The following is a 16,407-nucleotide window of genomic DNA, read 5'->3' on the forward strand; positions in this document are numbered from 1 at the left end:
ATCTGTGCCTTTTTTTTTTTTAAAGTAATAGTTAGAAGCTTAGGCTACTTTCACACTGGCGTTTTGTGCGGATCCGTCATGGACGTATACGTTCAGATAATACAACCACCAGCATACGTTCTGAACGGATCAGTTTGTATTATCTTTAACATAGCCAAGACGGATCCGTCTTGAACACCATTGAAAGGTGCCTCTTTTCTATTGTGTCAGATTGTGTCATAGAAAACGGATCCGTCACCATTGACTTATGTTGTGTGTCAGAACGGATCCGTTAGGCTCAGTTTCGTAGGACGGACAACAAAACGCTGCAGGCAGCGTTTTGGTGTCCGTTTCCAAAGCGGAATGGAGGCTGAACAGGGGCAAACTGATGCATCCTAAGCAGATCCTTTTCCATTCAGAATGCATTAGGGCAAAACTGATCTGTTTTGGACCGCTTGTAAGAGCCCTGAACGGATCTCACAAACGGAAAGCCAAAACGCCAGTGTGAAAGTAGACTTATATACAGTTGCAAGAAAAAGTATGTGAACCCTTTGAAATGATATGGATTTCTGCACAAATTGGTCATAAAATGTGATCTGATCTTCATCTAATCATCCCTCTTTTCAGAACTGTTTCAGTTCAGCAATATTCTTGGGATGTCTGGTGTGAATCGCTTTCTTGAGGTCATGCCACAGCATCTCAATCGGGTTGAGGCCAGGACTCTGACCGGGCCACTCCAGAAGGCGTATTTTCTTCTGTTTAAGCCATTCTGTTGTTGATTTACTTCTATGCTTTGGGTCGTTGTCCTGTTGGAACACTCATCTTCTGTTGAGCTTCAGCTGGTGGACAGAAGGCCTTAAGTTCCTGCAAAATGTCTTGATAGCTAGTGTTCTTTTTTTGTATCTGCAGTAAATTTAAATGATCAAGTCAAAATCGTGGTTGAGTCCCATAGGGTATCGCATACGTTGGTGAAACTTACCAATGTGTGCGAGACCGCATCAGTAAACACAAGTCTGATATCCGTTGCAGAAATTCTGAACTTCCTATACCCCAACATTTTATCAATACTAACCATCAGATTATTCAACTTAAATTCCAAATCTTGGAACATGTTCCGACTTCACGTAGGGGTGGTAATCGCAAGCTATTACTGAGGCAGCGCGAATCCTATTGGATACATGAGCTTAGGGCTCTTTCATACCTGCGTTATTGTCTTCCGGCATAGAGTTCCGTCGTCGGGGCTCTATGCCGGAAGAATCCTGATCAGGATTATCCTAATGCATTCTGAATGGAGTGAAATCCGTTCAGGATGCATCAGGATGTCTTCAGTTCCGGAACGGAACGTTTTTTGGCCGGAGCAAAAAGTGCAGCATGCTGCGGTATGCAGCATGCTGCGCTTTTTGCTCCGGCCAAAAAAACTGAAGACTTGCCGCAAGGCCGGATCCGGAATTAATGCCCATTGAAAGGCATTGATCCGGATCCGGCCTTAAGCTAAACGTCGTTTCGGCGCATTGCCGGACACGACGTTTAGCTTTTTTAGAGTGGTTACCATGGCTGCCGGGACGCTAAAGTCCTGTTTGCCATGGTAAAGTGTAGCGGGGAGCAGCATACTTACCGTCCGTGCGGCTCCCGGGGCGCTCCAGAGTGACGTCAGGGCGCCCCAGGCGCATGGATGACGTGATCGCATGGACACGTCATCCATGCACATGGGGCGCTCTGACGTCATTCTGGAGCGCCCCGGGAGCCGCATGGACGGTAAGTATACTGCTCCCCCGCTCCCCATTACTACTATGGCAACCAGGACTTTAATAGCGTCCTGGCTGCCATAGTAACACTGAACGCATTTTGAAGACGGATCCGTCTTCAAATGCTTTCAGTAAACTTGCGTTTTTCCGGATCCGGCGTGTAATTCCGGCAAGTGGAGTACATGCCGGATCCGGACAACGCAAGTGTGAAAGAGGCCTTAAGACTCTGTACCCTATGGGACTCAACCGTGATTTTGACTTGATCATTTAATTTTTCAATTTGACCATTAACTCCTATTGTAACGTACTATCATTTCTTTTTTCCACAAACTAGATGATATCATTCCAAAGGTAAAGCAACCTTTTATGTTACCTATGTGTGTACATGTTTGCATCCAAACGTATGCCTATACTCACTAACTCAGTGCCAGTCCAGTGTCATTGTATACTTACCCTCTCTTCCCACATTAATGTGATTAGACTATAGTATATACTTTAACTGCATTACCTGTTTATATTGTTTAAACTTATCCCTTTGTTGTACAGTTCTATCAGTCTATTGATAAGCCATGATTAATATATATATCTATATATATATATATACACACTCACCTAAAGAATTATTAGGAACACCTGTTCTATTTCTCATTAATGCGATTATCTAGTCAACCAATCACATGGCAGTTGCTTCAATGCATGTAGGGTTGTGTTCCTGGTCAAGACAATCTCCTGAACTCCAAACTGAATGTCAGAATGGGAAAGAAAGGTGGGCTACAACAGAAGAAGACCCCACCGGGTACCACTCATCTCCACTACAAATAGGAAAAAGAGGCTACAATTTGCACAAGCTCACCAAATTGGACTGTTGAAGACTGGAAAAATGTTGCCTGGTCTGATGAGTCTCAATTTATGTTAAGACATTCAAATGGTAGAGTCTGAATTTGGCGTAAACAGAATGGGAACATGTATCCATCATGCCTTGTTACCACTGTGCAGGCTGGTGGTGGTAGTGTAATAGTGTGGGGGATGTTTTCTGGGCACACTTTAGGCCCCTTAGTGCCAATTGGCAATCGTTTAAATGGCACGGGCTACCTGAGCATTGTTTCTGACCATGTCCATCCCTTCATGACCACCATGTACCCATCCTCTGATGGCTACTTCCAGCAGGATAATGCACCATATCACAAAGCTTGAATCATTTCAAATTGGTTTCTTGAACATGATAATGAGTTCACTGTACTAAAATGGCCCCCGCAGTCACCAGATCTCAACTTAATAGAGCATCTTTGGGATGTGGTGGAACGGCAGCTTTGTGCCCTGGATGTGCATCCCTCAAATCTCCATCAACTGCAAGATGCTCTCCTATCAATATGGGCCAACATTTCTAAAGAATGCTATCAGCACCTTGTTGAATCAATGCCACGTAGAATTAAGGCAGTTCTGAAGGCAAAAGGGGGTCCAACACCGTATTAGTATGGTGTTCCTAATAATTCTTTAGGTGAGTGTATATATATGCAACGTTCCCATTGTCTACTTAGGATCCCATACACCTTACTATATCTGTTTTATTTTATCCTGAACACTTTTTTTGTGCTTCATTTGGCCACCGCTTCTCTTATACTGGCCATTAGTCCAGGCTTTCAGTTGCCTATGCGGATTTGCGGCAAGTATCTGGCATATACCAGTCTATTTGGCCCATAACTGCTGTCTGCGCATAAATGCAGACTTTAATTAAGTCACGTATCGATCATGTGACTCACCAGTCTATTCTGCCCATAACTGCTGTCTGCGTGTGCGCGTGTACTTAATGACGTCACATGACGATCATGTGACTCATCTGTAACGCCGCATTACCATTATAAAACGGGGACATGCGCAGTGCACACAGCGCAACGCCATCCATCTCCAAACACGCTCCTGCCTTACCGGTATGTATCCTTTGGGACAGTTGATATATACAGTATGATATATGTTTTATGTCTATCATGTATATAGACAATCTGCTGTACATTTGTCACCATGATTAACTTTATTCCACATTTAATCCCACTTTGTGTCTTTAACACATGTTTTGTCAACTCTGCTGCTTTTACCAGATCATGTGGTCATGTTCATTTAGGACAGCCCCTCTATGTTTACTATTACTATATAATTCCATGCAATTTTGGTGCCAAAATTTTTACTGCACCGTATAAAGTATATTCCTTTGTTTCTATATATTCAATTGCTAACTGGCTTTTTGACGATATCCACTATTGATGTTACTATATCCTTAATTGTGACAATTGGTTTTTACTTTACCAATTTTCTCCCTCCTTCTTTTATTCCCTCCCCCCTCCCTCTTTTTTTCTTTACTTTCTTTTGTCATTCATTACTTTATAGCGTATTAACTCTATAGTGTATTAAATTCTGTAACTTACTTATATTGTATGTAATTTTATAGCACATGATCAAGGTCCGGGACGGACCGAAACGTAGGCCATGTATGTTGAAAATTACAAGTGGATGTAATAAATCTACTTTCAGTTGCATTATATATCCGAATGCCGTGAAAATCTTTCCCATCACTGAGCACTGGAACCTCGGTAACGGCGGAGTGCCAGCTAGTCATATATATTTTGAAAACACAACATACATAACCCTTATACTAAATAAAAGTTTACACAATTCACATGTCACACCCCAATAAATAAAAATGGCCCGTCCGTCCCAACGAGTATACTCAGCTGAAGAGGCATACGCCATGCTTGCCTCCAATACTGAGTCTGCCAGTGAGGGACAGGAGGATGCCACTTTCCTCTACTCCTCTACCCCATCATCATCATCTAGAAGGCACCCCAGGGTATCAGCGGAGGCAGCCCCCCAGAGTGAGCCCACATGGATCCCCCCCCCCCCCCCGACGATTATCAGCCCCAAATTCCGGATTTTGTGGGCAGCTCCGGACTACAGATAGACTGTGCGGGCTTCACTGAATTTTGGGGACTCGTGCTGCATATGGGTGTTGTAAATAAGCCAAACGTTAGACAATATTGGAGTTCGGACATCTTCTACCAAGCTCCAATTTACAGTAACATGACCCAGAAGCAATTTGAGTCAATCCGGAAATTCCTACACTACAATGACAATACACAGTGCCCACCCCAAAACAACCTGACATTTGACCGACTGTTCAAGGTTAGGCCTGTCCTTGACCACTTTAACACCAGGTTTGCTGAGGTGTACAACCCAGATAAAAATGTCTGTGTAGATGAGTCCCTATTACTTTTCAAAGGGAGAATTAGATTCCGCCAGTACTTGCCTAGCAAACAGGCATGGTATGGCATTAAGAGTAGCTCCAGTTACACCCACAAGTTCTGCATTAACAAAGGGAAATATTCCCGGATAGAACCCCCAGATTGCCCCCCATCCTAGAAGTTAGTGGGAAGATAGTGTGGGACTTACTGCACCCACTGCTAGTTAAGGGTTATCACCTCTATGTGGATAACTATTATACCAGCATACCCCTATTCATGTCCCTAACTGCCAAAGGTACTGTGGCTTGTGGCACAGTGTGCAAAAATCAGAGAGGCCTCCCTAGATCTGCAATGGGCGCCTCCCCCCAGGGCCCTTAATAGATGTAATGATGCGCATCCCAGGTGTAGGAATGCCGAGTGATATCTTGCGGCCTAAAATGTCCCTTTATATGTGTCATGGTGCTCCTACCTGGATACAGCTGGACCCCAGGCTTTGGCTCTGAAGCAATAATTAAGGGGAATAATTGAGGGATCAAGTCCAGACCTTATATAAAGTTAAACAGCAGCTTTACTTGAATAAATGTTCATCCAAGACAATCTTCAAGCTTTATCTTGGTCTCAGCAACTTGGAAGGCAAACTAGTCTCTGCTACATCTGTTTCTCTCTGGCTCTGCTGTACTGACAGGCTGGCTGTATAACTCTTAAGTTATGCCAGGGAACTATACTCCTGGCATCTGAGGCTTTATGCTTTGGCCTCCATGGCCAGCAGAGCTGAGGGTGCTCTGGCTGGCTTGGGCACGTCCAGCAGAGATGTGCCCAGCACACCATCCCTTGGCAGGGGGTAAGCTGGAACTCACTAACTTTGGTCCCCACCCTTCCTGCAGGAAGTGGGACTCGCCCACTCCTCTCCAGAGGGGGGTTAGAATGGAATGAAAAGTTCCATTCTACCTAATTGTAGCTCTGCCATGTTTGCTGTAACCTGCTGGTGAACCAGGCATATTACATTTGAACATAACAGTTACATTAGAAATAGGAATGCAACGTGTAGTGGACCTGAAATAAATACACAAGATTACATTATATTAGCCCATTAGATATAGTAGCAGGGTGAAGAAGTGGTAATGCTACTCTGGGGCGTTACAGATCCCTGATAGGGCAACCACTGAGAATGGGTGAAAGCAGGGCTCTCCTCCATGAGAACATGCTGGTGGTTAAGTACAAGGACAAGAGGGACGTCCTTGTACTGACCACCATTCACAATAGCACTAGCTCCCCTGCTCCTGTACGAGGTATCACAACTACTACCCCCAAACCAGTTTGTATCCTGGACTACAACAGGCACATGGGAGGGGTGGATCTCTCAGATCAACTTCTGAAGCCCTACAGTGCCACCCGAAAAACTGAAGTGTGGTACAAAAAGCTGTCCATACACATTGCACAGATGGCAATGTGCAATGCGTACGTGCTATTTCAATCTGCAGGCCACACAGGAACTTTCCTTCAGTTCCAAGAGGTGGTTATCAGGGCCCTAATTTTTCAAAACCAGGCCGGGGAGGTTCCCAGTACTTCAGGAAGTCATGGTGCCCGTGTTGTACCAGGGCAACATTTTCTAGGTCAAGTCCCCCAGACAGCAAGGAAGAGAAGGACCCCAAAAATATGCATGGTGTCTTCCAAAAATGGGGATAAGGAAATACACCATTATACCACTGTGAAACCTGCCCTGAGCATGCAGGAGTATTTTAAAATCTGCCACTCATCCATGGAGTATTAATTTAATTTCACCCATGATGTACCCTGTAGTTTTACCATCTTATATCGCTTATTTAGTCTGCATAATTTACAGATCCACTTTTCACCAACCACTACATATTCATTTCTGTGAAACACCTGTTTGCTGAAAAGTACCCTTTCCACCCCTTAAAATGTTTGGACGGGGGTGCACTTTCCAAAATGCGGTCACTTCTTGGGGTTTTTAATTTCTGGAGACCTCCAGGAATTTCTTTCATGCGACATGGCACCTAAAATCCATGTCTGCCAATTCAGGCCTGCCAGCAAAATCTATATTTTGCTGTTTGCCTGCTGTGCGCCAATACAGCAGGCTACTAGCACATATGGGGTGTTTCCTGAATGGGGAGAATATGGGGAACAAAATATTGGGTGCATTTTCTCCTTTAACCCCTTGTGAAAGTGAAAAATTGGGGTCTGCTAGTCATTTTTTATTTTCATAGCCATGTGCTAGTAAATCCTTTGGCAAGTGTTTCTGCCTTCTGTGAGACACCTTTTTGCTGAAAAGTACCCTTTCCACCCCTTAAAATGTTTGTACGGGGGTGCACTTTCCAAAATGGGGTCACTGCTTGGGGTTTTTAATTTCTGGGGACCTCAGGAATTTTTTAAATGAGAAATGGATGGCAGCTAAAATCCATGTCTGCTTAGTCAGGCCTGCCAGAAAAATCCATATTTTGCTGTTTGCCTGCTGTGCACCCATACAGCAGGCTACAAGTACATAAGGAGTGTTTCCTAAATGGGGAACAAAATTTGGGGTGCATTTTCTCCTTTAACCCCGTAGCAGCATACTTCTCTCTGCTCCTTCAAAAAAAACATGTAGATTCAGCTGAGTTGAGCGTTTCTGGATATGGGGGCTCAGGAGAAATAGCTGTTAGCTGAATGAGCAGCTAAAAGTGCAAGCAGATGATGTAAATCCTGGGTACCAGTGCTATAAGGCAATGTTAAACCATGAGCCTGCATGCTGACTCAAAATGAATATATTGATTAGATGCCGCGTACCCAGAGGCAATATGTTTTGTTTTATTGTTGCATGTCATGGATGTCTCTGGAGTTCTTCCATATGAATGTACACAATCAGTACTGTCATCATAGACTGTTTCATGTCTTGCTTTTCTAGTTGTATCCCTTCCTGTGTGTAGCATCAGACTCCCCCCTGCAGCAGCCTTTAATGACTTACAATGCACCAGTAAAAGTCCTCCACTGGACCGTGTTACAACTGCATTAGTCCCCAGTGTTTTCTATAAAACCACAGGTAGACTGAACACAAGCGTGTAACAATTTTGCGCTGTGACATGTTTGCAAAGCAGAGATGGAAATGTGAATGTGGTGCTTAATCAGTTTCTTGGTTTTACACTGTTATAAGAGTCAATGTCATTTTAAGCAGCTCATATGACTAATATCTAGTATTTTTTTAAATGGGAAGAACTACTTTGTTAATATAAGATTTTTTTAATTAGCTGGAGCTTCCTACCAGTATATATTTTACAGTGGGGTGTGATTGTAGTAAATATACATTTGGCATAGACATGAGGATCGTTTGGCCAGTCTGCCAGTATTTAAGTAAGTGGAGTGGTTATCTTCACATCTTTGTCTTAAACCAGTAGAAATCGAGTTAAAGGGCGTGTTTGGACTACAGATATTGATGACCCTCAGGATAGATCAGTGACAGATTGGTAGGGATCTGACACCTGGCACACCCACTGATCAGCTGTTTGTGCAGCTGCAACACCAAAACCCATAGAGTTCACAGAATAGAAGCACAAGGCTCTGTACACTTTGTAGTTTCTGGTGCCGGCATACTGCAGCTCAGATTCCATTTATTTAAATAGGGGCTGAACTGCAGTACCACGGCACTGTCTGCTTTCAGCACCGTACACTGTATAGTTACCGGCCCCGGCATCTGCCTGAAACAGCTAATCAGTAGGGGTGCTGAGTATTTGACCTGAATCTGATACTGATGACCTATACCCGAGGTTAGATCTTCAATATCTGTAGCCCAGACAACCCCTTTAAAGTGAAAGTCTACTCTTAACCATCATTGTGTTTCTGTTGAATCTAAATTCAATTCAATACTGAATAATTTATTTGGTATTTTTATAGCAGTTGGGGCATCATTTTTTTTTCTAAACTCCAAATTCTTTGTATAGCTATAGAGTCAAATAATATACTGTATATTGAACTCCATTAAAAAAAAGCTCCAAAAGGGTTTATACAACGTTCAAAACTTATCAATAGGATAGGTGATAAGTATCTTTTTAGTGGGAGGCTGACCTCTAGCACCCCCACCAGTCCCAATAATGGAGGTCTCGATTCACCTGACTGAATGAAGTGGCGGTCAAGCCTGCACATAGTTGCTCTATTCATTCTCTGTGGGACTACTGGAGATAGGCAAGTGCTATGCTATTTCCGTCAGACCCACAGATAATGAATGTAGCAGTGGCGGGATCCTTTTTCTGAGAATGGATGGGGTTTCCAGCAATCATAATAATTGATGAGATGCTTTTCCCTTATCCTGTGGATGGGAGATATGTTTTGATCTTCATCCAAACCCTTAAAAGAAGAAGCCACCACTTCATTCATCTCTATGGGAGCGCCGGAGATAGCCAAGCAAAAAGCTTTGCCATCTACTGCGCTGGCATAGAAATGAATAGAGAGGCAGCATGCTTTTCCAACCTGCCACTCCGTCTATTTCTGAGGGCTCCACAGGGTATGGAGCCCCCGTTCTTGTGAACAGTGGGGGTCTCAGTGGAAGGATCCCGACCCATCTAATGGTTAATAAATTGTTGCAACAGAAATACCCCTTTAAGCTCCACCTAGTGTCTCTTCTAAAGCATCCAGAATTTAATAATGCCTATTTAAACCTATGCAGAAGATTTGGAGCACATACCTGAACAATGGAGCTCTGACTGTAAGGCTGGTTGTACACAGGGAGGCCGCAACATCACCAACTCATCAATAGGTGTACAAATTGAATGGTTATACCTCTATTTACATGCAAATGCATGCAGGTGTGGCGAGGTTACTATCACTACTTTGCAGTTTCCCCATAGAAACCCAGTCTAACAACAATAAGAAAGTAATCATTGCACAATGTTAGTCCTAAACACAACATTTATTTTTAAAGTTATATTCAGGCAATAATTGTTATTGCCATGATGGTAGTGCTTAATTATAATCACTTGAAAATTTTACTTACAAACATAGCCACCGTTATTATGACTGGCTTAATGCATTAATGCAACAAAAACATATTACAGTGAAACAACAAATAACGTTAGTCACACAGCTGGTGTCAAAATAATGCTAGCTACATCTGTACACAGGGCCTAGGAGATATAGGAGATTTGTTACAGTAGGAGTATGGTAAAATTCTGGTAATCCTGCAGTTGATAATACATTGATAATCTTGCTTCTGTCCTTCTAATGTGCAATTTCACAGGGCCAGAAATAGAAGACAAAGCCAATAGAAAAAACTGACATGAGGCCTACCTGGATAGTGGTTCCTTTGAGTATCCACAGATTGAGGTCTCTGCTTTGGAGTCTGTGGCAGTGACTCACTTTAGTAGAGTATATAAGTGTATAGGGTGATATATCTACAGTGTTGAGCAAAGTCAATCCCTTGCAATATAGACCCCAAGGATAAAATAAGGGAAAAAGAGCGCCAAACCCCGTTCTAGAACACAATTGTAAGGGAAATAGGAAGCACCACTCGCAGTGATGGCGACTATATGACACTAAATGTATCATAAGACAATAGCGTGAAGTACATGTAATCTCCTGAAGAAGGGGAATTGGTATCCCCGAAACGCGTTGAGCCACATATTTGTATTAAAGGTGATTGATCAGAAGCACTGGATTCTTGCTGCCTTCCATCACTACGACTCTACATGCGATCCTGGTTCAAGTCACAGGTGTCATGTGCTTATCCTGATGACTACCCCCCAGTGAAGTGAGTGCTACTTGTGTGATATTGTCCTGAGGGGAACTTCAAGTTATTTTTATCATTACTAACTATACCATTTATATTATTTTTATATGGTTTTATTAGTGTTTTTTCTCTATAGCTGTGTCTGTTCACGGTTCTTTATCTTGAGTACTTACAAACAGGATTCCAAAAAAGTTGGGACACTATACAAATCGTGAATAAAAACTGAATGCAATGATGTGGAGGTGCCAACTTCTAATATTTTATTCAGAATAGAACATAAATCACGGAACAAAAGTTTAAACTGAGAAAATGTACCATTTTAAGGGAAAAATATGTTGAATCAGAATTTCATGGTGGTGTTTGTAGAGTGTATACAAGCCCACCCGCGCTCCCAGATTCACTAAACCCTACGTATCAAGCAGGGAATCGCTGCAAGGTTCACTGCCACAGTCTGCTGCAGTGACCGTAATGTTAAAGTATTACCAAGGTCTGATTTGAATACAAATCAGAATCGGAACCTGCGCTGATTCCGATAAGTTTCAGAGTATTGGGTAGATGTGCAAGGGAAGGGATATTCACAGTAATCTTCAGAATGGTTACCTTATTTAGCAGGCAATCTGTCCGTAGAATATTCTTCTTATTGGATCCGGTGGGTTGGTTTCCAAAGCGCCTTCAGGTTCAACCTCTAGCGTAGGTGGTGCTCCGGCCGGCAGCAGATCACTCACGCGAGGGAACCCCAGTTGAAGTCCGGGAACTTGGCGTGTGACGTCACCGCACTGAGTATGGGAGCCTTCAGGGGACAAATTCAATCCTCTTTGGGGTTACTTGCATGTTTCCGGTGACTCGCAGGACTTCAGGGAATAACTTTGAACTTCGATTTTAGAGCTTGAAAACCGTATTAAAACTTGGATCCGAAGTCGGCTTTGGTACCGAGGCACCAGCTGGTACCGAAGCAGACTTCAGATTACTGTTTTAAAATGCTTTAAAATGATTTTCAAGTTTAAAATCAAATGCCGAAAGTCTGAGAATTCAGTGATGGCGAATTTCACCTCGCTGGAGGCAATACATTTTAATGACGGCATTAAAATGAAGTTTTGAGAAAATCGACGTAACATCTTGGATGACATACAAGATTAATTTGTTTTAGAAGAGTACATTGCCCCAAGAACCAGGAGACCAGTTTGTTGCCGGCTGCCTTTAGACAAATGTCTCAAAGAGAGACAGAGTTGTCTCCAGGCAAAAATTGAGGACATCAGCATCAGCAGATCTTTTGAAACAGGAGATGGCTTTACATAAAGAAGACTGTTTCTTACCATACCTTTAGAAAGTCAGATACAGTGCTGGCTGCTGTAATTTTAGAGAGCAACTAATTATTAAAGTGGACAGTTGGGTGTTGTCCATATACAATAATGAATGGTGAGGCGTATCTGGCCTCTCCTGTATGGTTGTAAACTCACCCAACTATACTGGTGAGAGGACACTACATTTCTGAGGTAGTTCTCCAAAACTTGATTGACTCATTCAACGTGATCATTGGACTGCAGATGATAAACCATAGAGAAAGCCAACTTGACCTCTAATAAACCTCTAAGTGCTTGCCAGAATCTGGATATATACTGGACTTCCCTGTCTGAGACAATATGCAAAGGAAGACTATGTAGGCGGAAGATATGTTTAATAAACAGAGAGGACAGTTGAACTGCAGAAGGGAAACTTGGAAGAGGAACAATATGTGCCATTATAGAGAAGTGAATTACAACTACTTATATAGTAGCATTGTTGGAGGACTTTGGCAAGCCAGTTATTACATCCAAATGTTGTAAGTTCAAGGGAAATCTGGAACTGGTAGAGGATGCAATAATCCAGCAGTTTTTTATGTAACTCCTTAGTTTGTGCACAAATTGAGCAAGCTGACATGCCAAGAAGTTCCACCAAAATGGCGATGAACAAAATCAAATGTCTTACATACTCCTGAATGATCTTCTAGTTTTGAGGAGTGACCCCAGGAAAATGTTTTGCTTCCTAAGGACTTTAAGAATAAAAATCTTTCCTGAAGGAATTTCACAAACTTGGACCAGAGTAACAAGCACAATGCGAATTGGTTAATAAGAAACTTATGTTCAGCAGCCATATGAGAAAACTCAAAGAACCGAGACATGGATTCAGCCTAACATTCTTATCTGCAGGGTGAAAATATCAAAACAGTGGAATAATAAGGACCAACAGGGATTTAGGCAATGAGCGTACTGTAAATGTAGTACATTGTTATGGTCAGAGTGAGCCCCCAGAATGAATTTTATTGGTGAACCCCAGGCACCCGAGTCCTTCACTGTATCTACCTATCTATCTCATATCTATCTATCTATCCCTACAACTCCCACAATGCCGTGCTGTAAGCTGATACCTGTAGGCTGTTCAGGCATTCTGGAAGTTGTAGTTTTGCAACAGCTGGAGGGCCGCAGTTTGAGGATGCCTGCTCCAAAGTATTGAAACACAACTAACCTTGACAATTCCCTCAACTGAATGGAGTGAACTTAAGAAAAAAACTGAAAACTCCATGGAAGAATACAAGAAATACATTGAAAACACCAAAAGGATTACATTTATACAAGATACTGAAGATTATCTACTTAACAGAGTGCATCGCTGGCAATGGCAGGATACTGTTTCCTCACATGGCTATACACCATATTTGGACTATGCATCTTCATCTTCAGGCAGCGACAGACCAATCTCCTATCATTGATCCCAAAATTTTTTCCCAAGAGAAGGTACAGAACAAGACGAAGACCAAACATACCCAACATGAAAGGGGCACCCACAGATTAGGGCCACACCGGAATCCGAATAAGATCCCAGGTACGGACTTAGTAATTAACATTTTATCTAGGACCCTGTCACCCGGCGAACGTATTGTAAAAAGGACTTTCATTCTGCCCACGGGGCAATTTGGACTATTTTTCCTGACAACATGATTTACGTAGATTATATAGGTCATTATGCCTTAAGGCCCATTTTTTTACAGATTTAGGAGGGCAAAACATCTTCCCCTTCTACATTATCCAATTTCCTTATCTATATCATTAAGTAAATTAAAAGACAATTAGCAGATATCAATACTTATGAACCTATCAACTTTAACCCTACATTTAAATACAACGCAAAATCAATGCCTTCCTTGGTCACCATTTAGCAGAGGGCACCATTGACAAAGCCACCTATACTTTTCTACAAAATGATAATCCAATCACTCTTGTCTTCTATATCATACCCAAGATACATAAAAACTTGCAGTAACCACCAGGAAGGCAAATTGTAGCCTTCACTGAATCTATACTCTCGCCACTTTCAATTTTTTCTTAGGAAAGGTCCTTTTATACCCATAAGCGACAAGCAAGGTCATACCTCCTAGACATATCAGAACTACATAACATCCCTCCTGAAAGCTTTATATGTCCATGGGCCATGAGAAGGGAATACAAGCAATTGCATCTCTACTATCCACTTCCTCTTTATCTGAATAGACATTCTGTATTGAATTATTGAAATTCTTGTTACAAAAGTTTTTTTATGTTTGGTGACAACTTCTATATACAAAGAAAAGGGACCACTATGGGGTCAAATGTGGCACCCCATACGCCAACACCTTAATTGCACGGTTTGAGGAGGATTGGGTATATTCTAATACCCTATTTGAAACACGTCATTATGTGGCACAGATATATTGACAATGTATTTTGCATCTGGAATGGTAACATAAAATCATTTGAAGAATTTCATCAGTATCTCAATAATGTAGACAAGGACCTACAGTTCACAATACATGTAGACCACAACAGTATAAGCCTCCTTGATACCATTGTCACCACAAATGAGACAAGTACACTATCGACAGACATATTTTCCAAACCTACTGAAAGGAACACTTTACTTCAATACTCCAGCAGCCATCCTAGAAGCACTAAATATGTGTTGCCTAGATCACAATTTAAATCAGTGGCTCTCATTGAACTACAAAAGACACGTATGGATGAAGTGGCCAAAAAAATTGAGGACAGAGGTTATCCTAGGAAATTAATACTTAAAGAACAAACGTACACCACGCAAAACAGTACCAACTGGAGTGACACATGGTCCCCTTGTATACCTTTGGCAATCACCCACCATCCCTTTGTACCGAAAATACTACAGATCATAGAAAAGCACTGGTCACTTCTGAAAAAATCATACCCAGAGGTAACAGAATTCCAGAGTGCAGTCAGAATGTGCTACAAACAATCAAGGAATCTAAGGCTACTTTCACACTGGTGGCAGCAGGGTCCGGCAGGGGAACAGCATGCCGGATCCGTGCTAACGCTAGCCCACCTTGCTGCCGGAAGTGCCCTCCGTCCCTATTCACTATAATGGGAGGTCCGGCCGCAGTCAGCAAACATGCCGAGAGGCGGATGGACAAGAACTACAGCATGCTGCGTTTTTTTCCCAGCCTCTCAGCTTGTTTGCCGTGCTGCGGCCAGAGCTCCCATTATAGTGAATTGGGCCGGAGCGGACTGCCGGACCATGCTGCTGCCAGTGGGAAAGTAGCCTAAGAGATAACTTTGTGAGAGCAGACATAGGCTCCCTGAAGAACAGTCCTAGACAAATCATATTAGTTATGAAAAAAACGGGAACATACACCTGTTTAAACTGTGCACAATGCACCAACGGAATAAAGGGCAACAGGATTATCCACCCTCATATAGGGAAAGTTTATCAACCCAAGGGTTTCTTTACATGTGCTACGACCTTTGTCATCTATTTAATTAAATGTCCTTGCGGTCTCGCATACGTTGGGGAAGGTATACTAGTATGTGAACCATTTATTTTTATAGTGGTCCTCAAAGAAAACATTGTAGAGGGTGACATACAACAGATATGGCAGTTTACACCTATTAACATGACAAAAAATCAAGTGAAGGTCATCTAAATTGTGTGTTGATATTCCTGGTATGATATTTTGTTACAGTACAAAGCTTCTAGCAATAGAAGCACCATTGATCCAGTAGGCTGTTTTTTCTGGTTTCATCAGAAAAGTTATTTGAGGTTTATTTCCCAATAGTGACCTTTTTGATGATTATCTTGCAGAGCATAACTGCCAGTTGCTCCAGAAATCCAGACATTGCACGAGATCAGCAGTTCATTCAGTTATGTGCTCCACATACAGTATATGAGAACAGGAGTAGAATAAAGAGGTGTCTTAAAGAGGATCTGTCACCACAAAACGCAATGCAATCTGAAAGCACCATGTTATAGAGCAGGAGAAGCTGAGCAGATTGATTGATATTTTTGTGGGAAAATATTCAGTAAAACCTGCAATTTACAGATGTATATCTTTTTTTCTAACAGCTATCAGTACAGGAGGGATTTATTCTCAGTCACTGTATGCACGTATACACACCATGCAATCAGTCACTGATAACATCTCCTCTTTGTAACAATAGGTATTCACAGGAGGTGTAAAAAAGCAAAGATATATATACAAAGATATACTACATATAAAATACAGGTTTTACTGAATCTTTTCCCACAAAAATATATATATCAAGCTTCTCATCTTCTCCTATTCTATAACATGGTGCTTTTAGATTGCATTGCCTTTTGTGGTGACAGGTCCTCTTTAAGGAGACACATAAGGTGAGATTTATCAAAACTGGGGCTTTCTGCATCTGTCTTGATATCCCCCGCGCTGCCGGAGGATGCT

The sequence above is a fragment of the Bufo gargarizans genome, chromosome 5 (genome assembly GCF_014858855.1).
Source record: "Bufo gargarizans isolate SCDJY-AF-19 chromosome 5, ASM1485885v1, whole genome shotgun sequence".
NCBI lineage: Eukaryota > Metazoa > Chordata > Amphibia > Anura > Bufonidae > Bufo > Bufo gargarizans.